This window comes from Macaca thibetana, chromosome 6 (assembly GCF_024542745.1).
Source record: "Macaca thibetana thibetana isolate TM-01 chromosome 6, ASM2454274v1, whole genome shotgun sequence".
NCBI lineage: Eukaryota > Metazoa > Chordata > Mammalia > Primates > Cercopithecidae > Macaca > Macaca thibetana.
In genome coordinates, this window is record NC_065583.1 from 16784605 (window position 1) to 16812237 (window position 27633).

At 34.2% G+C, this 27633-nt stretch overlaps 1 long non-coding RNA gene and 1 other non-coding gene across 2 annotated transcripts in view; one reads left to right on the top strand and one right to left on the bottom strand.

Annotated features, from left to right (window-relative positions):
* LOC126955946 (uncharacterized) overlaps positions 1-27633 on the bottom strand; it is a 695860-nt gene that overhangs the window by 49823 nt on the left and 618404 nt on the right. The window lies entirely within an intron of this gene.
* On the top strand, positions 26419-26524 carry LOC126957686 (U6 spliceosomal RNA). The gene has a single exon (XR_007726872.1). It is a non-coding gene; the product is annotated as a U6 spliceosomal RNA (small nuclear RNA).

Genomic DNA, 27633 nt, shown 5'->3' on the forward strand with positions numbered 1-27633 from the left:
TATAGAGGTTGTGCTCTTTTTACACTTTGGAAAATCTACCGTGAATATATGTGATATAAAATGGGAGAATTTTGTTTTAACACGATGAATGACTGATACATTGGTAAGGAGTTAAGGAGTTGGCTTTGTACTCTGAGCAGAAGCAAAAGGGCAACTAAATATCTTTTGTTGAGATAAGCTTAAGTATACATGGATCTATCTTGCTCCTAATCATAGATCAAATATTACACAAAATAGATATAATGCCTTATTGCAGCTATGTATTGAGAGTCCTATCTAAATGACACTGTACCACTGGAGAGAAGATACATTGATTTCTTAATACTGAAGAATGGCAGGCATCTCCCTGCTCCATAGCAGTTTTCTTCACGTTATACAAAGTCTGGTTTGTTATAGGCAAAAAGGATAATTCATGGGGTGCTGGGAACTCTGGTATTAGCCCATAAATGGCCACTAAGCCAAAATAATTTAGAACCACTGTTGCATTCAAAGTTCCAGTTGTTGAGAATGTTAGAGGTTTAGCATAACTGTTCTTCCTAACAGTGAGCTGCATTAATTGCTGAGGATGGGTGGGTCCTTCTGGATATGAGATGTGACATTTACACATATAAAATTAAAAAAAAAATAAGCATAAAGTCCAGTGAACATCATACAAATTTCATAGGACCATTAGAAACCATATCTGTTTTACGCTGGACCCCAGCCCATTTGTGTGATGTGAAAAAAAGAAAATATGATTCAGGAGGAAAAGCTAAAGATTATTCTAATAATTAATGTCGAATATGTTTTCACAGGGCTTGGATCTGATCCTCCAGCAAATCTTTAATGGTTTCAGCCACTGAACATATTTTAAAGAATATAATTCTAGATAGTGAAGTATAAGAATTTGATCTGAATGGGGATGAATCATAGTGAGGCAGGAGAATAGTGCCTGGAGGCAAGGAACCCAAGGACCTCCTAGGACTAAATCAGACAGAAACACCTCAGCTATGACAGGAAATACAGTTTTCATTTAGATAAGGAATATACCAAGCAACACATGGAAACCTCTAGAGGATACTTAAAACCCAGAAAATTCTGTAACCAGGTCTTGGGCCCCTATGCTTGGGCCCACTGCCACCCTGTGGAGTGTACTTTCATTTTCAGTAAATCTCTGCTTTTGTTGCTTCATTCTTTCCTTGCTTTGTTTGTGTATTTTGTCCGATGCCAAGATCCTGGACACCCTTCACCATTAACAATAGGTTAAAAGTACAGGTCTGTTGAAAATTGGAAATAATATCCTGGATGGTGCAGAAAAGCATCTGAGATTTATGACTGGTACCTCAGAAAGAACCTACCAAATATTTGGGAGTTGAGAGGTACCATATGTAATGCAATCATTTCTTAGTGTGCCCTTGACCAAGACTTCTTCCTAGCCCCTGGTACCTAATCTACCACTGGTTCTATGAGAAAAGTGATTATAGGTGGACATTTCTGGTGTCCTTCTGAGTTTATGTCTAAAGAGTACTTTGTTTATATTGATAGAGTAGAGATAAAAGACAGATTCATAACTTGATCTCAGAGAGAAAAAGGTGATTGTAACAAATACGGTAAGATCATTTAAACTTTTTTGTTGTTGTTGAGACAGTGTCTCCCTCCCATCACCCAGGCTGGAGTGCAGTGACATGATCACGAGTACAGCCCACTGCAACCCTGACTTCCTGGGTTTGTGTGATTCTTCCACCTTAGCCTTCTGAGTAGCTAGAAGTACAGGTATGCACTGCCATGCTTGGTTTTTTTTTTTTATTTTTATTCTTTTTAAATTTATTTTATTTTTAGTGCAGATGGTGTTTCGTCATGTTGCTGAAGCTTAAATGCCTCATATTTTTAAGTACAATCTAGTTATGAGCAATGGATAAATTTAATGTGCATCATTTGGCCCCACATTTAGCTTGCCATACTCCTCAGTTTCTACCTGAACAGGCTGGGGCATGTGCCCCAACCTTGTTTGCATTTTAATTTCAGGCACAGGTCTGGCAAACACTAATATGCTACTGTTGTCTCTAGTATACCTTATATATTTTACACCTTACCTGCGTTTTTGTTTTGCAGCTGGATTCACACACTTTATTGATATGTTGGTTGTAACAATCATTCTCCCTAAAGCTATTTCAATGAAGGGCATATCCATTTGAAATAATAATATCACGATAAAGAAGTAGAAGAAGACAGAGGTAGAAAAGAAGGAGGAAGAGGAGAAAAAAATGTGGGAGGCAAAACAGAGGCAACATCACCTGCTGTTTATGTGCCATCACGTGATATAGGCTGAAATAAACACACAGAAAATTGTCTCATTCAGTCTTAACTTTATAAACTAAAAATTTAAGTCTATGTAAATATTATCTTGGAACGGAAAATAGTATCTTACATGGTGAAGAACAGAATCTGAATGTGTAATCAGTGCCGGAAAACATGTTAGAGATAAGGAAACAGGTTTTGCAAGGCAAAAGCCACTTGCCCAACATAATACCCAACCGTGAATATCAAAGCCAAATTTAAATCCAGCTTTGCCTATTCAGGCACCATCTTTAAACAGTTTGTTATATAGCACTGCCTTCCCAAACTCTTAATAGCTAACTAAAACTATTTTCACACTATAAATAAACTAATTAAATTTTATAAATTTTAGAAATATAAAAATAATTTTACCTTATAGCTTCAAATTTTCTTCAGTAGTTTTTGGTACAAAATGTGAGAAAAATCTAAATGTTGCTCGCTTTTGCACCCCCTAGTGGAAATGTTTATATTGAAGAAAATGACCAAATAATAACTTGAACAAGGAAAATAAAATGGCCAGGTATTTTTCATAAAATTGGCCAGTTGATTTGTAAGAGTTGAGTAGAATACTCTGCTTGGTTTTGTAATTATAATTGGCAACCACTTAAAATTATTTTCAAGTTTCTTTAGGACTTTGTAAATAACACTATATATAAATCTAAATCTGTATCTATCTTACATGTATATAGTATACATATGCATATATACATACTATGGAAGGTGAATGAAGATACTAAACTGAGATAATAATAAAATTAAATTGGAAATCAGCAGGAACTTCATTTCAAGCATACACATAGTTTTCCTGACCTTTAGTGCATGCATTTATTTATGTATTTACCCATATATTTATTTTTCCCTAAACTTTTATTTTGCAGTTTCTACTCTAGTAGGCAATGAGTATTTATAAATGGTCACACAGAAAAGATCACAATTTAGTCACACAAGTGTGTATAAACACACATAAAATGTTTTCAAAGAAAATAGTATCTACAGTAGACTGAAAGTATCATACAATTAAAACATATTTCTTGGTTAGCATTCTACTTCTGTTTATATTCTCAATGCCACTTCAAAATTTATCTTTTCCTCATCAACACAAAAGAGATTCTAATATTGTGACACAGAAAACATTATAATTGATTAATTATTTGTGCAATATGGCAAATGCACATTTTGCACATATCAACAGAGACGTTATGTGGAATAACAATGTTTTCATTATGTATTTGGGTTTTGAACAAATGTGCTTACATCTAAAACAAATCCTCCTAGCTGACAGAGCAAGAAAATATATGCATGTATACTAAACTGTGGATTTATAAATATTTCTATATATATAGTCAGTCGCATCCCCATTAAGTAGAACATAAGTTCATGTTGCTATCTCCAATTCTAATTTATTGCCACATAGATTATTTGCACCTTCTTCTCTTGCTTATCTGTAAACTCCCAGTCCAACAGTAAGAACCTGGCTCCTACCATCTGCCATCTATGTACTTACTTGTCCATTTCCAGTATACACATAATAGTAGTATCAGAATTGTTAACTCATATTCCCATGGGAAACTTTACAAGCCAGTGTAGAGTCCTTATGTGCAGTTTCTTTGCCTTTTGTCTTACAGACTCCACTCATTTCCAAGGTCAATTAGCCTATCTCTTTTCCCCATCCCACCAGTAAGGTTGTTTTATATGTTTGCAATCGATTTTTTGTCACATTCTGCCTTCAATCCGGTTATCCTCCTATCTCCTAAATTATTTCTTTTTTAATTTGCATACATTAAGATTTACTGTTAGTACTACAGTAGCATGTGTCCTACAAGCAATTGGTCTATTTTGCATAAGTTATCAAGTTTGAGGGTTATTCATAGAATTCCATTGTTGTTCTTTGTCTGTCGGTTCAGGAATGATGACACTTCTTTTATTTCTAATACTGTTAATTGTGTCAGCTATCTTTTTTTCTTGGTTACCCTGGCAAGATACTTACCAATTGTATTAATCTTTTCCAAGAACTGGCTTTTGGCTTTGCTGATTTTCTGTATTATTTTCCTGTTTTAATTTCATTGATGTCTGCTTTAATTTTCATTCGTTTATTTATTTTTGCTTACTTAGGCTTAACTTGCTCTAGTTTCTTAAGGTAAAATCTTAAATGATCCGCTTTTTACTTTTCTTCTTTTCTAATTTAATATGGAATTAAATTAGATTTCGTGCTATACATTTCCATCTGGCCAGGCGTGTTGGCTCACGCCTGTAATCCCACCACTACGGGAGGCCGAGGTGGATGGAATCACTTGAAGCCAGGAGTCCAAGACCAGCCTGGCCAACATGGTGAAACCCCATCTCTACTAAAAATACAAAAATTAGCCAGGCATGGTGGCACACACCCCAGCTACTTGAGAGGCTGAAACACTGTAATTGCTTGAACCCCAGAGGCAAAGGTTGCAATGAGCTGATATCATGCCACTGCACACTCCAGCTTGGATAACAGAGTGAGACTCTGCCTCAAAAAAAATAAAATAAAAAACAAAAAAAAAAATCCATCTAAGCTCTGGTTTTACTGCATCCCACATATTTTGATAAATTTTATTTTTATATTTACTTAGTTTATTTATTTACTATTTTTATTTTATATATCTTTTTTTTTTTTTTTTGAGATGGAGTCTTGCTCTGTTGCCCAGGCTGGAGTGCAATGGTGTGATCTCGGTTCACTGCAACCTCAGCCTCCCAGGTTCAAGCGATTCTCCTGCCTCAGCCTTCCAAGTAGCTGGGATTACAGGTGCACGATACCATACCTGGCAGTTTTTGTATTTTTAGTAGAGATGGGGTTTTGCCATGTTGGCCAGGCTCGTCTAGAACTCCTGGCCTCAAGAGATCCACCCACCTCGGCCTCCCAAAGTGCTGGGATTACAGACATAAACCACCACACCTAACCTATATTTACTTAGTTTAAAATATTTTAAAATGTCTTTTATGATTTATTTTATCTCTTATTTATTTGAAGTATGTTGTTTACTGTCCAAATATTTGGAGGATTTTCCAGCTACCCTTCAGATCTTGATTTCTAATTTAATTCCATTTTGTAAGAATATACTTTGTATGATATTTAAGCTTTTATATGTGTTAAGGTACATTTTATGGTACAGAATGTGGCCTATCACAATGAGTACTTCTGCAAGCTTGATAAGAATGTATATTCTGCTGTTGCGAGATGGAATGTTCTATAAATACCAATTAGATCAAGTTGATTGATAGTGCTATTAAGGTGAACTAATCCTTACTGATTTTGGCTTGCTTGATCCATCAATTACTGAAAGAGAGTTGCTGATGTCTTCAATTATAATAGTGGATCTATTTCTCATTACAGTTTTTGCTCCCCATAATTTTGATGGTCTGTTAGATGCATAGACATTTGGAATTGCTGTGTCTTCTTGGTAAATTGACCTGTTTATCAATGTTTCATACCCCTCTTATCACTGATCATTTTCCTTGTTCTGAGTTATGGATTGTCTGAAATTTATATATAGCTACTTCTGTCTTCTTTGGATTAGCATAAGCTAATACTATATCTTTCTGCATGCCTTTAAGTTTAACCTGAATTTTTAAATTTAAAGATGATTTTTTTTTTTTTATTTTTTTTTTTTGAGACAGAGTTTCACTCTTGTCGCCCTGGCTGGAGAGCAATGGTACAATCTAGGCTCACTGCAATCTCTGCTTCCCAGGTTCAAGCAATTCTCCTGCTTCAGCCTCCTGAGTAGCCAGGATTACAGGTGCACACCACTAGGCTCAGCTAATTTTTTTTTTTTTTAATTTTTAGTAGAGAAGGGGTTTCATCATGTTGGCCAGGCTGATCTGGAACTGCTGACCTCAGCTGATCTGCCCACCTCAGCCTCCCAAAGTGCTGGGATTACAGCTGTGAGCCACTGCTGCTGGCCTAAAGAGCATTTCTTATAGTAAACAACTGGGTCTTATTTGTATATGCTCTCACAATATGTTTCAATTGTTGTATTTAATTCACTGAAGTGCATGTATTTAAAGTGATTATTGATATAGTTGGATTAGTATCTATCATGTTTATAATTGTTTTCTATTGATTCCATTTGGTCTTCATTTCTTTCTTCTGTTTTCTACCTTTTCTGGTTTTATGTAAACATTTTATTTCACAGCATACAAGTAGTGTTTTTTTGTAAAAAAAAAAAAAAAGTTGTCTAGGACTTGCATTATAAATTTTTAACTATTCAAACTCATCTTTAAATATCACCATAGCAATTCTTACATGAAACAGGTACCTTAGAGTATTCCTAGATTTGCCTTTCCCTTTCCTTATGCCATTACTGCCTTCAATTTCATTTACCCATATGCTATAATCACCCTATGCATTGTTAGTTTTATTACCTCAGTTATATTCTAGATATTAAAAATAAGAAAAAGTTCTCTTCATTAATTTTTTTCTTCAACATATCTTTTTCCTATGTATATCCAAGACTTCTACCTCTATTATTTTCCTTTGCCTAAAGAACTCTTTTAACATTTCTTCTAGAGCGAATTTGCTGGAGATGAATTCTCTGTTTTTAATTTATCTGAGAAACTCTATATTCTTCCTTTATCTCTGAAGGATCATTTAACTCGATATAGAATTCTAGGTTGTTGTTTTCTATTTTTTTTTCCATTAATGCTTTAAATTTTATATTCCACTCACTTCTAGCTTGCCTGGTTTTTGATAAGTCTTGCTAAATTCTTATCCTAGTTCTCTACATGTAAGGTGAGTTTTTCTTCTCTGGCTCCTTTTAAGATTTCTTATTGTCTTTGGTTTCTGCAGTTTGAATATGATATATATATTAGTAGCCTTTTTAGAGTGGTTCCTGTTTGGTTTTCTCTGAGTTCCCTCAATTTGATGTCTACCATTAATTGTGGAAAATTCACAGCCACTATTATTGCAATATTTTTATCTGGTAATTTCTCTCTTTCTTCTCTTTCTGCTATTTCACTTATGCTTCTGTTATAGCTCGTAGTTTTTGTTTTGTTTTTGTAGGGGTTTTTTTTTCCATTTTTTGTTCAATTTTTAGTTTGGAAAATGTGTTATTTTCTTTTTTTTAATTTATTTTTTATTATTATACTTTAAGTTCTAGGGTACATGTGCATAACGTGCAGGTTTGTTACATATGTATACTTGTGCCATGTTGCTGTGCTGCACCCATCAACTCGTCATTTACATCAGGTATAACTCCCAATGCAATCCCTCCCCCCTCCCCCCTCCCCATGATAGGCCCCGGTGTGTGATGTTCCCTAATGTGTTATTTTCAAGCTCTCTGATTCTTTCCTTGACCATGACCAGTCTGAGTCCATGAAAGGCATTATTATTTTTTATTTCTGCTACAGTGTTGTTTATTTCTGCTCTTTTCTTTTGATTCTCTCTTAGCGTTTCCACTTTTCTACTTACATTACCCATCTGTTTCTGCCTGCATCTACTTTTTTCGTTAGAGCCCTCAACATTTCCATTGTAAATATTTTTAATTCCCTGTCTGATAATCTCAGAATCTGTGTCATAGCTGGGTCAATTTTTGATGCCTGCTCTGTCTCTTCAGAATCTGTTTGCTTGTTTTTCTTCTTAGTATGTCTTGTGATTTTTTTGTCTTTGTCATTGTTGAAAGCAAAACAAAATATATTGAGTAATAGGAACTGAGGTAAATAGTCCATTAGTATTTTTGTTGTTGTTATTAATCTGCTTAGGAATTTGGCTCTCTTTAATGCTTGATGTATCTGCAGGTGCCAGAGGCTTCAAATTTCTCCTGTCTTTAACGTTGTCTGCTGTTATCATTTGGCTTCCGTAACAACTATTTCATACTTAATATGTTTTAAGATCTATTTTATGTGTGTTATATGTATTAAGTCATTTAGCAATCACAACTGTTCTATGAGGTAGATTCTATTATTATCACCATTTTACATTTGGGAAAATCAAGACACAGAGTTGTTAGGCAATTTACCCAGGTTGTTATATTAATAACATGGAGAGCCAAGTTTTAAACACAAATGACTTAACTCTAGAGCCCATGCTGCAAACCAGTGTGGTAATAAATGATATGATATAATTCTTTGAACTTCCCAGTTTTCCTTGTGATCTCTAATACTGCTTCTGCTTTTTTCCAGGTCTATCCCAACTTTCCACCAAGCTGTCATTTTGACTGTTGTGCCTGCATAAAACTGTTCACAAGAATTAAGTAAGTTGCAGCATATTTCTTTAGTTTTAATTGATAAACGAAAAGATAATTTTAAAAATCCAAGTAGGCCCGACGCAGTGGCTTATGCTTGTAATCCCAGCACTTTAGGAACCTAAGGCAGACAGATTACTTGAGCCCAAGAGTTCGAGACCAGCCTGAGCAACATAGCGAGACACCATCTCTACAAAAAATACACCAATTAGTCAGACGTGAAGGCACGTGCCTGTAGTCCCATCTGCTAGGTAGGCTGAGGTGGCAGGATCACTTGAGCCCAGGAGGCAGAGATTGCAGTGAGCCGAGATCATGCCACTGCACTCTAGCCTGAGTGACAGAGTGAGACCCTGTTTCAAAAAGAAAAAAATAAGAAGTGCAACTAACGTCGAAGGGATTGGCAATGAGCAGAAGAGGAATAAGATAAATTTTGTTTAAGGATTTTAAAGTGAAAATGACATAAAGTTGTGGCTGAAGAAAATATTTTTTTTCCCAAAATTATCCAATAAGAGCCAATAATCTTTATACCTTTGTAAAATGAAATGTTAAGATTCTCGTTATTTTTAACTTGGAGGATAAATTGGTGTGATAGCTTTTCTGTTGCTGTTACTGCTGTTTCCTCATAACCACTACCCAATAAGTTATAACTTCCCTCAACAATAAGAACTACAAATCCAAGCATGATGAAACTGAGGGAAAATATTGAGCCATTGTGCAATTTAAAACTAGACAGCATTGCATAATAAATTTTCTAATCTGCTTCAGTGATTTTAGCCACAGAAATAATATACCATTTATTTTTAGTGTTTAGCAAATAAATTTTATATGTCATGGAGAATTTGGGGGAATATCTGACTTAAAAACTACTGAAAGTTTTGTGAGTATATGGAAAGTTAACACTCAAAGAAAAATGACCACATTAAGAAATAGCGGAAATATAGCAGCAAGTGTTTGAAAATGAGTAATTCAAGAATGGCAAGTCCTGATTAAAGGGAACTATTTTATTTTTATATGGAGTTTTATGTTTTTCTGTTTAACAATCAATACCTATTTATTTTGTGCTTATTAAAAACAAGGCATCAGATTAAACATTTTAGAATCATTTTCCAACAATAATCTCATATTTAGAATGTAACTCTATTCCTTCTTCCTAGGAGCATTACTCTTAGAGAAGAATATACATACTATTCCTTTTCTACTTATAGAATCTGGTGGGGGAAAAGAGCCCTGCCATAGACTTAAATAAAACATTTAATTTACAGATTGTTGTTATCATTTTGTGCAGCCAATTGTTCTCAGAATATATGGTCCTTTCTTTCTAACAGCACATACATGGATATTCAAAAACTCAATGATTACTTTGGGGATAGGGCTGAGGGTCCCATTGGCACAAAGGAAATAAAGTAACCCTGAGTCTTCTATAAGTTTATGGAAAGTTACTTTTTTTCTTTTTGGATGAGAGACATTATAGTGTGGTTGCATGCTTATGAAAATTGTCCAGTAGAGAGGGAATCGTTGATGCAGGAAATAAAGTGGGAGGCAGGCAATTGAACCACGTCCTTGCACAGTCCAGAGGAGATGGGATTCAGTCCATAAGGGAAGGTTTTAGCCTTAGCAAGGAGCACAGACAGCTCATCCATAATAACAGAAGTGATGACAGAGGTTATTGGCACATCTGTTATGATGTTAGTTCATGTGGCTGTGGAAACCTTTGGAAGACATATTCTGATTGCTTTTGTTTTCTAAGTGAAATAAAAAACAGGTTAATCAGCTAAGAATGAGTAAGGGAATAAATGCTTTGTTTTAAAAAGTGAGAAAAAGGTGTGAAATAAAGTCCTGAATGAGTCCAAATGTGAATTATAAATATTGCACCTGTAAAAAGTCATGGGTTTATTTTGTGTGTGTTTGTTAATATTTTATATTTTGTTTTCTCTCAAGTCATTTTCAATGCCTGAGTGCAGAGGCAGTGTAGACAGATCATTCTGCCAGGGGAGTAGAAAAAGGAAGAATTGAATGAAAGTTGGGTGTGAATATAATATGAGATTGGCAGAGACTTAATGGAGGATATGAACGAGTTGTTGAGAGATGTCATTTGTCATGGCCTTGACCATTCTTGCATATTACTAGTGAAGTAGCCAAGAAATCAAGACCTGGACTTTTCTGTACATGAGCCATTTTTTAAGGTTGTGTTTGCAGCAAGCTATTGAGGGTAAGGTGATGTCACCCTCCAGGGCGAAGAATGAGCTTACTATAAAGGTGTATCCCCATAGCTGTGTGTTATTTGGCTGTGTTGCAAACCTGTTGTGTGTGCAGGATCCACTTAGGCCACTGTGCTTTATTCCAGTGGAACTTGTGGGCAAAGAAAACCAATGCATACATGAAATGCCTATTTCATGTTATGTGAAAAGTCCTCTGTTACTGAACCTACAGCTTTCTGTGTTCTGCCATCATACATGACACCATACAAAGCTAACTTACAAACTTGCAATGGGGTAAAGGCCCAGATTCTGGCAGGAGTGAAAAAGAATGAAAACTTGTTATGTTAATGATTGCAATTCCTTTACTACGCTATAATGTAAGTAATAACATGATTTTTCTCATGAAGAGGTGAGAGGATCCGAGAGGTGCAGAAATGAGAAAAAGGTTATAGAGGTAATATGTAGTATCCATCTGCTATCAAAGGAGAGAAGGTGGGGGTAGATCAATATTCCTCCAATATCATTTTAAATATCATAGCATGGCATAAGGAAAGAGAGTAGAACTAGGAATCAGACATTCCCAGTACGAATCCCAACTCCACTGACTCCTAATTGTTTCACCTTGGGTAAGTTATTTGATATCTTTAAGCCTCAGTTTCTCTGTCTGTTACATATGTGCTTAGTCCTCAGCAGATGATTAATAAACATTTGTTAGGGAGAATTATCTTTTTAAAGATAATATGAGGATAAAATAGGATTATATATCTAAATTACATGAAATACAATGTGTAGCTTTGTGAGTCTGGTTCAGCTAACTACTTATTTCTATATGTGCTTTTGCTTTATGATTTAATTATGTCAAATAGTTTTATATGCTGAATTTGTTAAATTTGTTAACCAAACAATAGTTGAAGTAGACCTATTCAATAGGTCTGTAATGTACTATATTACTTGAATTTTGGTGCTAGATTTACAAGTCTATTCTAGTGAACAGATTTTATTACAAATATAGTAACTTCAGTGATCACATTTTATAGAGAGCAAATGTATATAGTGTTAGTTTTGCCAAATCAAGTACCCAGTGCTGATTCACTTTGACTTTAAACTCTCTCTTTTGGTAATAATCTTAGGGATATGTTGCCATAGGAATTTAAAGAAAAATCAGATTCACCTTGGATATTTTATAAGGGATTTAAAATTCTGAAATAATCAGAAAATATTTAAAAAATAATATACCTAAAACTTAACCACATTAAATAAAGTTTCATACTAATATTATATAAATGCCTTATGAAATAATTGGTGTACTAGTATATTAGATACAATAACGAAATACAACATTTAAGAAACTATTTAAGTCTTCATAGTTTGAAGCTTGTCTCAACTATTATTTAAAACCAACCTAACGTTTAAAATGCCTAAGGCCTTTTAATATTATTCTAGAACTATACAAAGTGAAATTTAAAAGTTTTGCTTCCATGTCATTCCAGATTAAATTCAATTTAATTTGAACTTTTAAATACTGCAAATCAAAGCAAAACCCTAGAAGTGAAATTCACAAAGAAAAAGCATGAATTTCTCATGGTATAAACATGCAATGTTATATATCTAAATCTTAAAGCATAATACATATAACAACTTTGATGATGTTTTATAAATCATATTCAAGCAATTTTTATTTCTACTTTAATGTAAGCGATTTTTATATCCCAGTGGTCAAGTTAGAATCTAGATTAGACATTATAACCTAATTCTGTATATTCATATCCAGTATTGTCCTTATCAAAAGCATTTGTTTTATTTTCTTCTACCCTCCCCCCATCCTCAAGTAATTTTACAAATATTTTTAAAAATACATCACTTTGGGGAAAATAATTAACAAATTCTATCAAAATAAACCACATATGACAATATTAAATAAATGTGAGCCAATAAAATACGTTTCTTAAAGTTAGCAGTTTCATCATTTCTAGAGATGGTTATAAAGGTGGGGTACAAATAGTGTCAATAAATATAATTTTGATCTTTTCTTAACTGTACATAGATTGTAATGCTTAGGGGCTGACAGTAGAACTCGTAAAACAAAAAGTCGATGTAGGATCTGTGCTGGCACCCTCCTAGTTTGCTTTTAGTGGAACATAAATAAATATGTGCATATAATATGAACTTATGTAACTGCAGATGTTTTTCCCAAAGTATGGAAGCAGCCTGGAGGAGTACTTGGCCCCCATTCCACGCCATACAGCTAGAAATATAATTATTACTATCAGAATTTATATAATTATTATAGTCATTTAGTAAGGGATCAAAAGTTAATTTTCACTTGCTTTGCTTCCTGAATCAATAAGTAGGATTCTAATAGGAATAACATTTGAGTGCACATAACTGTCAAAATCATAGAAATCTAATTACTGAATACAGAATTGATGATGGGGGAGGGGATATTTTTCCTCACTAAAGAAATTAAAAATACATCATTCCTTACATTTCACAAAATAGGTAGGTTTTTTAAAAAAATGATAGATTTAAAATTTTAGCCTTCTTATTGAGTTGTTTCTAATATATATTCTATATTGAGCAGATAAAAGTAAACACAATAATAACATGGATAGTAAGTTCAGATCTATATATATATTGAAACACCACAGACAAACCATTTTAGAGATGTTTCTCTTCATTGCAACCAAACTAGCCACATTGAAAAATATAATTGAAAGACTGTCCTGAGTCTTGTCTTTTCTACATTTTGGCCAATTCTATTATTGTAACAAATACAAGTTTGATATGCATCACCCAGCCAGACATATATACACACATCTAAACACACATACTCATGTTGGTAAATACGCAAATAAGTATCTATGCATTTAGGTATTTATGTATTATAGTTATTATTTTCAAAATGAAGACCGATTTTCCAAAAAATATCTAAACTGAAAGTCATAATTTAAAGTTATCAAAATGAAGAGAACATGGAGGTTGGATTGATTACAAAATTAATCTTCTGCCTCTGAAAGAACAACAGGTTGACATTTTAAAAACTCATTTTGAGGGAAAAAGAACAGATTGAGAAAATCTCCACATAATCTCTGAAAGGATATCGTTTTCAATGAGCATGAATTACTTTTCATTTTATGCAAGGTTTTTTTTAACTACTGCAGTATTTTCTGTTATATTGAGTTATAACCCCCTACCCATAGAAGCAGCATTTGATTTGATTTTCATTGCCTTGGGCAAGCATGATTGAGGACCCATAAGACTGTGGAAGATGTTGATTGATTCTTTTGATCCTAGGAGATAATAGAAAGTGTTTAAATTTGTTGTGTTAAAATATCTGAGGATGAATTGGGACTTTAGGCAAATTGCACAGATTTTTAATCTTCAATTTGTTCACATTTGTAACATAGGAAAGGGAAAGATTTGTATCTCTTCTTGTAAAATTCCTTTCTGTTTCACATCAATCACTTTTTTTTTTCCTCTTCACCTTTTCAGTTCTGATGTAACTCCTTTATTCCTAGAATTGGAAGACTTCGGGTCTTATTTAAATTTAAAAAGATAGCAAGGTCACACCTAAAGCCAAGCCGAAGCCACAGGTAGATTAGAGATCAGGCCAAAGTAAAGTTTTTTTAAAAGTTAGTGGCAAAATGAAAAGTGAAGCTTTGCGTTTCTCTTTAGGAGTCAAAAGTGTTAACCAATACATCACTGCCTTGGGTAGTATGGCAAAACTTCTGAACAGACCTATGGGGACATTTTGCTGTCTTATGAGTTTCTCACTCAGTTGAATAGTTGGGAGACTTGTCAAATAATTTGTTAATATTAATATGTAAAGTACTGACATGTATAAATTAATTTCTTCTATCATGTAAACTAGAGAAGATGTAAGGTTATAATGATAAAAAATCTTAGCCCAGATTAATGACAGTGATACAAAAAGAGCTCCTTGAAGACAAAGAAGCCATCATTGGATTCTGTAATCCAGGGTTTATTTTTCCTTTGACTTCCCCGCATAAGTTTTAACATTCTATTAAAATTTAGAGTAATCATTACTCATTTATACCCGAGAATATTTTGGTGATGGAAAAATCTATTGGTGTTGGGAAAGGATGGTTCTGAGTTTGTGTTTTCAAAGCATTTTCCATGAAAAATTTTCAGTGGATTAGCTCAGAGAAAGGAATAATGCGAAGAGGTTGGTGGAGATTACTGGGAGGATGCTGGCAGACAAAGACAGATCTGGGGACAACTGTATATCTCATTCACAATCAGATTATAAGGTCTCTCTTTATTCTTATTTATTCTGTATTACATGGAGAAAAATGTAAAAACCACTACTTTAGTGAGAAATGAATACATTTTGGAGATAAGCAAAAACAGTTTTGAGTTTCAGTTTAGATTTCCTGACTGTATGAACTTGAACAAACTACACAGCTCTCTGAGCCTTTGGTTTATGGAGAGACTACGTTTTGTGAATTCTACAATCTTGTTTTTGTAAAGTTAATATTTTTTGAATTCGTAAATGAATAATTCATAAAATTTAATAATTCATAAAAATTCCCAGCACAGGTAGACACTTTGTGTGTACCCCCACACGGTACTGTGTAGCATCAAGCACATTCTTAGGCATACTCATACATATTAACTCATTTAAACTCCATGAGATAGATAGCATTATTATTCAATAATTCCATGAGATAGATAGCATTATTCTCCCACTTTAAGATAGAGAAAATGGGATACAGAAAGATTAAATGACTTGCACAAGATCACATGCAAAAAGATAAGACCAGGATTGGACCAATATATTCATATTATTAAACACTTAGCTGTACTACCCTACAGTTCAACAAATAGTTCCCAAGCTCTAAGCCCTCAGTAAGCCTCACACCATCAAGGAGCTATGTCAATATGAATCTGTGAAGCTTTATAATTGATTAGTACAATTTTGAAATACCTTTTTCTCTTTAGTGTACATTGATTTTATGACACTTCTCCGGGAGATATAGTTAAAAGAAAGTTTTATTAGGTTAGTGCAAACGTAATTGCAGTTTCTGCCATTACTTCTAATGGCAGAAAAAAAAAATTAATTTTGTACCAGCCTAATATTTTGTAATTGAAAATAAAGTAGTTAACGTTAATCTCACCATAACAGAAAGACTGAAATAAATACTGTAAGACGTGAATCATGCCATTTCTCTAGGCCTCATATCCTTGTCCATAGCATTACTTCCTATCAAAACCTTTATATCTTCTTTTCTTCGCAGCACTATTTAAAAAAGAGCTTTACTTGAGAATTTAGAATTTAAAATATAAAGTTTAGATCATGGCCAAATTTTCTGTATTCATGGTATCAAAATTTTCACAAAAAGAATGAATAAATGGCCCTTTAAAAATATATAAATTATACTCTGGGCGCGGTGGCTCTTGCCTGTAATCCCAGCACTTTGGGAGGCCGAGACAGGTGGATTGCCTCAGGTCAGGAGTTCAAGGCCAACCTGGCCAACATGGTGAAACCCCGTCTCTACTAAAAATACAAAAATTAGCCAGACATGGAGGCATGTACCTGTAATCCCAGCTACTCGGGAGGCTGAGGCAGCAGAATTGCTTGAACCTGGGAGGCGGAGGTTGCAGTGAGTGGAGACCACACCACTGCACTCCAGTGTGAGTGACAAGAGCAAGACTCTATCTCAAAATATATATATATATTTTTATATATATATTATTTTTGAATTCCAATTTATTTGTAACTTGTGACATTTTGCACCACTAAATATTTCTTTAAGTGATAACAAGTAACTATTGGAAACAAGTGCCCAATATATGTGACCAAAGTAAAGACCTGTAAAATGGATTCATGTTTTTCTTTTATTTCTAGAATGATATAATAGAGAAAACCTGCATGGAAAAAATTCAATAAATGATATGAAGACTGACAAATTAAAATGATACTCTTTCCACAAGAATTTTGTACATTACAAAATCTTATTTTGTGTGTGTGTGCAGAAGAATTTTGTATTCAACTTAGAAAAATCTCACATTCTAAAATTGCCTGTTTAATCATTACATCTAATTATAAACAATACCACTATCTGAACAAATTTCTCTTATGTAGCATGATGTTTATTTTTGTGTGTCAACTTGCCTGGACCACATGGCTCCCTGATATTTGATTAAATAGTATACTAGGTGTATCTGTGAAGATGTTTCTGGATGAGTTTAACATTTGAATCAATAGGCTGAGTAGAGAAGTTTGCCCTCCACAAAGTACGTAGACCTCATTCAATCTGCTGAAGATCTAAATAGAGCAAAAGGCTGTGCAAGAGAGAACTCACTCTCTCCACCTGACAGTCTTAGAGTTGAGAGAAAGGTCTTCTCCAGACTTCAGACTTGAACTGGAACTTATACCATTGGCTCTCAGATTATAGAGCTTGGGATTTCTCAGCCTCCACAATGTATGTGCCAATTACTTATAGCAACTCTCTTGGTTGTATCTCTGCAAAGCTGTAATTGATACATGTAGTGAGACTTACACTATACCATTGCCTGTGAAATTAGGATTTTCATAAAAAGTTTACCTTTTGTTTGTAATTTTTATTTCTTCTTATTGCTTAACATATTCCTGTAAGTCAATGCAGTTTTCCTAAACACGGTATTTTCATGACCTAAGTATAATAATTTAGGTTACATAAGAGTCAATGATACTCATGACATACTCATGTCAATGATATTCATGATACTCTATGTCATGAATCTAAAATTGGGTATATATCAAATGAGGAATATAAGTTTGGGTCTCTTTTTCCTTATTTTTTTGTTTTGTAGCCTTCAATTTATTAATTAAGGACATAACATATGGAGTCAGGAGGACTTAAACTTAAATTTCTTTTCCCCCTTCACATAAATGTGTGACCTCTGTGGACATGACTTCCTCATCTTAAAAAGGTACAATAATATTCATCTCATGTGGTTGTGCAGAATATGTGAGATCTTGGAAAGAAAGTTCCTTGTGCCTGGCACATAATAAGCAAACATTCAATGGCAGCTTTCCAAATGAATAGTTATACAAATTATGTTAAATTAGAAAGCATAGGTGAATCAGTACCTCATTGCCGATTAAGATCATTGTATCTATGTACAGTAGTGGTTTCTTTGTCAAGTCTTTTTCTGTACTAGATGTCTAATGAGACATGTGAGCATGGCCATGAAGAACACAGATTTTGAGTTGTCTGAAGTTCAACACCTACTATCTGTGAACTTTTGAATAAGTTACTTAACTTCCATACATCTCATTTAAATGATAATACCTACTTCAGCAAGCAGTTATGAAAATCAGATGAGATAATGCATGATGAAGTATTTAGAGCAGCAAACTATTATGATCTTTATTATTATAAATTCTCTATGTGAAAGATGACCTATAATATTCATTTTAAAAGGATAATTGACGTTTTTTCCATTCCATTATGTCTCATGTAGAAGTAACAAGTTGTAGAATATCAAGGGTAGCTATCCACCCTGAGCACAAGCAATAAGGAGGGAATGTAAAAGGATAATAACACTCACTAAAAATAAATTATCTCTTTATTATCACCATGTCTTAGCAATTCTAAATAGTCTTCCTACTGCAGCAGATTGCCTCTACTCCCTCACCTACCTGGGTGTACCACTGGTCACAAATTGCTGGTGTAGTTTCTTTATTCTTTTCTGTATATGTAACCTTTAGTTCCACTTATCTAAATTATCATGATCATTACATAGTGTGTGTGTTAAAGTACACACAGAGATTTAGTTATTTCTTTATATAAAGAAAAATTCCATAGCAATTCATTTTCAAATTACTTTCATCAGACACATTGAATTCCTTCCTTCCTAATGACAAAACCATTGCTCTACTGAATTGTAAATTTGTTAATAAATGAGATATAATTTTTCTAAGTGTAAAAACCATATGACATTGGGAAAAATCCAAAATTTGAAATCCAGCAATTCTCCCAACCTGAAACTATTTCAAACAGTTGAAATTCCATTCAGGTCCTTCACAGGAAGTAAGAAATTCAGTGTTTGACTTGCCACATATTTCTTCTATAATCTTCAATGTCTCTGCCTTAGTTTAATATGTACAATATTTTTGACTTAGAATGTCTGCCTTAGGATGTCTTCTCATTCAAAACATATTCCTTAAGAAAAAGAGACTGCTAGAGAGTGAACCTCAGTAGAATATATACAATAGTTTTAAAAAATAAAATAACTATTTTCTTTCTGATAAATGTTAGGGAAACAGAAGTAGCATTTCAGGTTATTCCAAAATAACACACAAATATAAATGTTTATTTTGTAACTCCATAACTATAAAAATAAACACTTATTGAAGTTTTTAAAATAGATATATCAAATATCATAATATTTGCTGCAGATTTCACTATCTAGCCCAAACATGCACATATTCAGACAATATAAAATCATTCTGAAATTACAGTGCTATCATGACATATATTCTTGCATTTTTCATGACATTCAGGCAAGAATTTGAGGAGTTAAATATACGTAAATATTATACTTGTAACAAAAGAATAATGTACTTGAATTGTCATGTCACTGCAAGTCTAAACAATGAAATATTACAATAGTTCAATCATAAATATTATGTAATTGTCTGTAGATTATTGCATGATTTACTTCATTTTCCTCTGTAAATTGGTAAATATATATTCAGTTTAAAGAAATAAAAAGGTAAAGGTAATAAATGTTAGCATACTCTTCTTCAATATCTATATTACACTTGTGTTTTCTGCTGCCTTTGCTTAAGTAATTCTCAATAAAATTTCCCAAACTGTATTCCTACTGTTACTATAACACATTCTTTTCTAAATGTCTTCTTTTGTCTATGCTTTATTTGAATGTTGGCCTCATTTTGTCAAAAACCCATCAGCAGGAGAGTTTGAGGACATATATTTATAACTAATGTAAAATTTGACTTATTATCCAAGAGTAAATTATTATATTGTATGATTTACTATTCTAGAATTTCAAATATCAGTTCCTGGAACATTTTTAAGGTAGTATTATTAAAACATTCACAGAAGTTTTTTATGTTAGCTTCATTTAAAATGTAGTTTTATAGATTGAACATTATAACATGGCTCAAGTCTGTTTTGCCTAGATATTTAGACGCACATGCTCAATGGCTAGGAAACATGCCTATTTCATTTTGAAAAGAATTTGTAATTATGAGAAACACAAAGCTTTTGTTTTGTTTTAACAATTTCCATGAGAAATCATCATGATTATAGTAATAACACATTAATGTAGAAACTCTAATGTTAACCTTCATGTAAAAACAAATTTATGCTTTTGGAAAATATAGTGTCAAGCATGCTAGTGAGGAATCTCACCTTAAGACTAGTTACAGCTGTTTTATTTTTTCTTTGTTTTTCTTGCATGCGAGAAAGAATGAGGCATTTAATAAGGGTTTTAAATATCTCTAATGTTTAAGTGTTTTTACTTCTTTTCAAGATACTCTTCTGGGCTCAGGATGAATACAGAAGAAACATTTGGAGTCATGCAGGAAGTTAATACAAATATACTGATGACTGTAAGACAGGCAATGTACTATGTCTTCAGTAGAGTAAAAGGAGTGTCAGGGTTTAAAGGAAAGGCAGATTTTATGAAGCTCAGAGAGGAGGTGTCATTTGAAATGAGTCTTGAAATATAAATATCTGACTTGTGAAGATGGTAGAAAAAAAATGGTCAAAAGAAAGGAGATCAGGATAAAGAGAAAAGCCACTTCTTTTACAGAGTGATGACAAATAAGCTGATGATAGATGTGAGCCAGGTTCATTTGTTCTTGCATACCAGGGTTATGCTTGCACTGATATCTGTATTTCAAGAATTCTCAACTCTGTGTGTGTGGTAGTGAGCAGCTCTCTGTGTGTGCTAGAGGAGACTAGATGAACAATTACCGTATGCACAAAGCAATCCATGTGTTTTGATCAAAACAAAACAAAATAAAGTAAAATAAAAAATGCAAGGAAGTAAGATGAATATTGCTACTGATTATAATAAATCCTGAACATCATAACTAATTCATATTATGTCACTGATAGTTGGACACCAGGAGCTGTGTAATAGATACACGACTGGTGGGTTATGTGCAATTTTTGAATTTTATTTGTGTTTTCGTTACCACCTGTCTTTTCTTTCTTTCGTTTCTACTCGAGAAAAGCACTTCAGAAGGCAAGCGAATAAGTGTGATATAATGTGCACACTTAATTAATTTTTAAAAAAGAAAATCATTCACAACTTTTAGACTTTAATTAAAATTGCTAACTTATCATCAAAGATATACTTCACGATTGGTTATAATATGCTAGAATAGTCTGACACGGTCTGGGAAGCAGAGACAATAGGGAGAGACTGGAGATTTTCTTCTTTTTAAGATGAAGTAATATAAAGGAAAGTGTGCTTTGGATATGCGATTCTGATTTGTGTGGAAGGGATCTGACTGGGAAGTATTTGGCCCTCTAGAGAGAGAGACACTGAGAAACAGAATCATGCTGGAGGCTGTGGATGTAGAAAGGAAGGAATGCCACTTAAAAACGGAAACTATAGGAGTAGTCCCTTAATGACAGGTAAGAATCCAAGAACATTCTACAGGTAGGTTACTGACAGCATAATAGTCAACAGAAATAAGGCACTTAGAAGTAGCAGACAGGTGGGACAAGATATCAGAACAACAAAGAGACTGAGATGGCCAGTGGCCAGAATAGCATTGAGTTTGAATCTGAAGAGAGAAGCATAGCTACTTATATTGGAAAGGTAATAGTTACAGAGATAGACAAAAGGAACAGCAGATAATAAGAATAGAAGGCTGAGGACCAATTATTAATCTAAGTTATTTATACCTATTGTTTATTTAGAACAAAGAGAAAGAGGACTAAAAATACACCAAAAAAAAAAATTGGGAAGAAGAAAACATGCATGATATGGTTCAAAACAATCTAAAGTGAAATAAATGTAAAACAGAAGAAGGTGAAAGCTTATTAAAAGCTGCAGAAATTGTAGATTTTAAAATGAGAAAAAGCCACTGATCAATTAGCTACTTATGGCAACATTTGGAAAAGCTGATAGCAAATAATAATTGAGCACTTGCTAAGTACTAGAAATTGTGCCAGGGTCTGAGGTTATAAGATTAGGGAAAATAAAGAAAACATAATCATAAAAGTAAACAATTGTTGAATCCAAATTTTTTAAATCTTAGTAGAGATGATGAAAAAGAAGCAAGCATTACGAAGTAATTAGAAATCAAAAATATCAAAGAAATATACACATATTAAGTGGAAGAAATAAATAGATTTATAGCTTGAAGATATCTTTGTTTCTCTGTACATATGTAAAATTACATGAAAAAATATTTAGCTTTTATCTTAACCAAAGCCCATTATCTAGTTGGTGGTTATCTTGTTTGCTCTAGATGTATTACCTGAGTGGCATGGAATCAGGACAACTATGTAATTTGTAGAGCCCCCCTGTTCAAAAATAATTAGGAATTTCAAGACAGTAACAGTAGAGCATTAAACCAATTATGGGGTTTGCTATGGTCTGAATATTTGTGTCCCCTGCCAAACTCATATATTAAAATCCTACCCTGTCAGGTGATAGATAGTATTAGGAGGTGGGACTTTTGGGGAGATAATTAGGTCATGATGGTAGAGCCCTCGTGATTGGGATTAGTGTTCTTAAAAAGACCTTAGAAAGTTAGCTAGCACCTTTCACCATGTGAAGACATAGCAAGAAAGCACTATCTGTGAACCAGACAGCAGGCTCCCACCAGACACTGAATCTGCTGCCACCTTGAACTTGGACTTCCCAGCCTCCAGAACTGTGAGAAATAAATGTGTGTGGTGTATAAGCCACTCAACTTGTGATATTTTGTTACAATGGCCCAAATGCACTAAGACTGGGCCCTTTTGAACATAAGGCCCTTCACAGGATTTGAGCCCATGAATCCAGTCCTGTATGGAATTCATTCTACCAACACCATTGTTCCTTTTCATTCTCTATTGCAGTTCCTCTCTTTATTGATCTCTTTATGCTGAGGTGCCTAGGACCACAGGCCTTACCCTCTGTTCTATTCACACTCATTTCATGGAAAGCCCAGTCAGTTTCACAGCTTTGCAAACTGAGTATGCAATGAATCTCAAAGCTTTATATCCAGGCTAGGCTTTTCTCCAGAATTTTAAATGCTTATTATATCCAAGTGCTCACTACACCTCTCCATCTTGCTGTTCAAAAGACAATTCAAGTTCAGTGTCTCAATACTTCATCTCAAGTTCAACTTCTCATCTCTCCCTCATACCTGCTCCTCCTACCGTTCTGCACATCACATTGATTACATCACCAAAGTTCCAGTTTCTCAGAGCCAAAAGAAAATACCAAAGTGTTTTACATTTCTTTCTATTTGAAATCCATTTCAAATAGAAAAATTTGGCTGAACTCGTTGCTTCTAGCCTTAGCCTCCTCAACCTATTCTCAACAGAGTAGTCAGAATGATTCTCATAAAGCTTCATGCATATGAAATCATTCCTCTATGGTTTGACATGACTCCCATTTATCTTGAAGTTTAAAAAGCCCTTAAAATGACTGGCAATACCCTATGAGATCTGACCTCTTGCTATGTTCTTATATTTTCTCCTACTAATTTTCAGTTCTTCCTAGTCCTGTCCACCCTACCTGGGTTCCTTTCCTACTGAGAAACACTCTCAGGATATCTGCACAATTACTTCCTCACATCTTTCAAATCTTTTCATATTTCACCTTTTCAATAAGGCCTATCCTGACATCCTCACCTGAAATTGAAAAACTATTTGGACTTCCTCTCCCCATTGCCTCAGTCTCCCTTACTCGGCTCCCATTTATTTTTCTGTTTTTCACAGCCCTCATTAGTTTGTAAACTTTCACACAATCTATTATGCTTGCTTTTTGTCTCTCTTCCTATACTAAAATAAATACTCCACTAGGACAGAGATCTTTGTTTTGCTTCATATTGCATCTAAAGCATCGACAAATACAGCATCTGGCATACAGCTAGTGCTCAATAAACAGTTGTTGAATAAAGGAATAATAAAGTAAGTGAATACATGGAAGGAACAATATGTTAACTATGTGGCTTAGTATCCTGTGGAATTATTATAAACTGAGCAATTGGAAAGAAATAAATTCTATAGCTCTATGAAAACCTGATAAGCACAGGATAAAACTACATATACGCTATTTTACTGTTATTTATAGTGATGGCAGTCATAAAATGTATACTTATTTGGGGACATCAAATTAATTTAGTTCTATATTAAATGTTTCTCACTTTATCCTTTTGTTTTCAATAACTTAAATATCAATAAATGTATTTCCTTATGGGTATTATTTCTAACATTTAAATTTTTGACCTCCAAAACAGCAAGAATTGATTAACATTTAACAACATGGAAATGTGAAGAAATGAGAAAATTAATTATTGCACCTCATAACTCAGAGCGTATGGCTCAGTTTTAATGCATCATGTAAAGGCTTTAGACTTCAGAGAATCTATTTAAAATTTGAATTCTTACACATTGGAATGGTAAATAAGGGGAAAGGACAAAAAGAACTCAATTCAATCCTAGTCAAAGACCCAGTGACCACTGAAGTTTTATGCAAATAATCAGAAAAAAATGGCATAATCTTTAATCATCCTCATTAAGGGAACAACAACAAAAGACAAGTAAACATTGTTTAAATGGCATTTTTGCCTAATTTCCTATCATCTACTTTATATTCTGATATAAAAGAGAGAATTTGGGCTTCAAGGAAAATGAGAAACAACATCATTTAAAGGTTTAGACAATGTAGAGTTAGAGATGTTATTACTGGGCTGATTCTTTTAAAAATACAACACTGATTATACCACTATTTTGCTAAAAATTCTGCAGTGGTTCCTCTTTGTGATCATAATCAAAGTCAAAGTCATCACAATGTTCATGGCTCTATAAATTTGGGCCTTCTTTGCCTATGACCTAATTTCTACCACATTTCTCATCTTTATCTGCTCCCATCACCTTGACCTTGTTGCTGCTTCTTCAATATTTCAGACACTAGGGCCTTTATGGTGGTGCTTTCTCTTCTGGAATATTCTTGCCCTCAACATCTGCATAGCAACTCCATTAACTCCTTCGATACATGCACCATTTCCAATTATTGCTTTCTTAATGAACCCATGAATATACAAACACATAAACATGTATTTAATACTAGACATCTTTTGTGCTTAATGATAAATGCTAGATGCTTTCCTAGTAAAGAAATAAAACAAAAATGTCCACCATCACCACAATTACTACAAATTATTGTGGAAGTATTAACCAACTCAATTGTGAGCACACATACACACACACACACACACATATACAAACACGTCTGTGTAATTATTGCTATTTGAAGACATTTACTTAAAAATCTAACAGTATCATTTTAGAAAGGTAATCTTTTAAAATTAATTTAGCAAGCATCAGAAATTTTCTGAATTTGTGTTAGTACTTTAAAATAAACTGTAATGAATGACAATAAATATACTTCAGAAATTAACAAGATTTATGTAAAGGAAACAAATCTCTAGAGAACATAGAGTAAAACTCAAACAAATTAAAAGACTATTATGAAATAATAAAATAAGAGGCTCAATCATATAAGGAAGTCAATTTTCGTAAAGCCAATCTATTATAGAAATTTAATAATATCTTAGGCAAAATCTTATATCACAAAATAATCTTATAGTTACTGTAAAAGAGTATTTAAGAATTATAAAAATATGCAAAAAACAGAGTAATGATTATGTTTTTCCTACCAAATACTATAATACATTATAAAACTGCAATATTAAAGATTTTATGGCACTAAAGTTTTCTTTTAATTCTGTAAATTAGACTATTCGCCCACTTACTAAAGTCTTTACTTTCTACATTTATTAGTTTTTGTTAGTTAATTAAGTGGAGTCTTCCAAATGTAGAGTCATATTATCTGCAAAGGACAATGTATATTTTTTCTATCCAAGTTTTATGTTTTAATTTTTCCTATTGTGCATTCCTCTAGTGCATTTTTCCAAAATGCACTAGTTCATATTTTCAAAATTATTTAGTAATAATGGCAAAAATGGACATTCTATTTCCTGTTGCTAAATTGTGATAATGCTTTCTATGTTTCCTTATTAATTATTGAATAATTGCTTCCTTTGTGTTCAAAGAGATAAATTTACCTATACATCTATCTATCCCTTATTATTGTAGTGGTTTTTATTTTTTTGTAAGAACAGATGTGAATTTTCTTAGATTTTCAGCATTTATAGAAGACAAAAAAAACAGTACCTTTTTGTCTTGCTAGATTAACATGGTTCTTGTACGATTTCCCAGGATTTGCATTCCAGGAAAGCACCCTAGTGGATTGTTGCCTATTATTCTTTCAATGACATTTTAATTTAATTGCAATTTTTATAGGGATGGGGGAATGCAATGGTATTCAGATGTGAGATCTATCCTCACTGTTTGCTATATGTTTTATTTCTACTGGATTTGGTATCAATGTTTTAATTGTTTTATCAACAATTATTTAGAAGCCTTTAGAAAACCTTCCTTGGAGCTTTTAATTTTTAAAGCTTTGACAGAACTAACTTTCAAGTGCTCACTTTGGCACAACATATACTAAAACTGGAACAAGACAGAGAAGATTAGCATGGCCCCTGTGCAAGGATGACACACAATTAATGAAATGTTCCATACTTCTCCAACACCAAAATTCAGGAAATGCAGAGAACCCCAGTAAGATACTTCACAAGAAGATCATCCCCAAGACACATGGTCATCAGATTTTCCAAGGTCAAAATGAAAGAAAAAAATGTTGAAGGTAGCTATAGGAAAAGGTTGGGGGAAGGGAAGCCCATCAGACTAACAGCAGACCTCTTAGCAGAAACTCTACAAGTGATAAGAGATTGAGCGCCAGTATTTAACTTTTTTTTTTTTTTTTTTTTTCAGAGACAGAGTCTCACTCTGTCGCCCAGGCTGGAGTCCAGTGGTAGGATCTCGGCTCACTGCAAGCTCTGCCTCCCAGGTTCACGCCATTCTCCTGCCTCAGCCTCCCAAGCAGCTGGGACTACAGGCATCCACCTGATCTGCCTCGGCCTCCCAAAGAGTATTTAACATTTTTAAAGAAAAGAAATTCCAGGATTGCTGGCAAGATTGCCAAATAGGAATGGCTCTGGTATGCAGCTCACAGCAAGACTGACACAAAAGGCAGGTGATTTCTGCATTTCCAACTGAGGCACCCGGTTTATCTCATTGGGACAGGTTAGACAGTGGGTGCAGCCCAAGGAGGGCCAGCCGAAGCAGGGTGGGGCAACACCTCACCTGGGAAGCACAAGGGGTCGGGAAACTCCCTCTCCTAGCCAAGGGAAGCCATTAGGGACTGTACCATGCACTCTAGCCCAGATACTGCACTTTTCCCACAGTCTTTGCAACCCTCAGACCAGAAGATTCCCTCTGGTGCCTACGCCACCATGGTCCTTGGTTTCCAGCACAAAACTGGGCGGTCATTTGGGCAGACACCGAGCTAGCTGCAGGAGGTTTTTTTTTTTTTTTTTTCCATACCCCAGTGGCGCCTGGAACACCAGAGAGACAAAACCCAAAACCATTCACTCCCCTGGAAAGGGGGCTGAAGCCAGGGAGCCAAGTGGTCTGGCTTGGCGGGTCCCAGACCCATGGAATCCAGGAAGCTAAAATCCACTGACTTGAAATTCTGTCTGCCAGCACAGCAGTCTGAGCTCGACCTGAAACACTCAAGCTTGGTTGGCGGAGGGGGGGGGGGGAATCTGCCATTACTGAGGCTTGGGTAGGCGG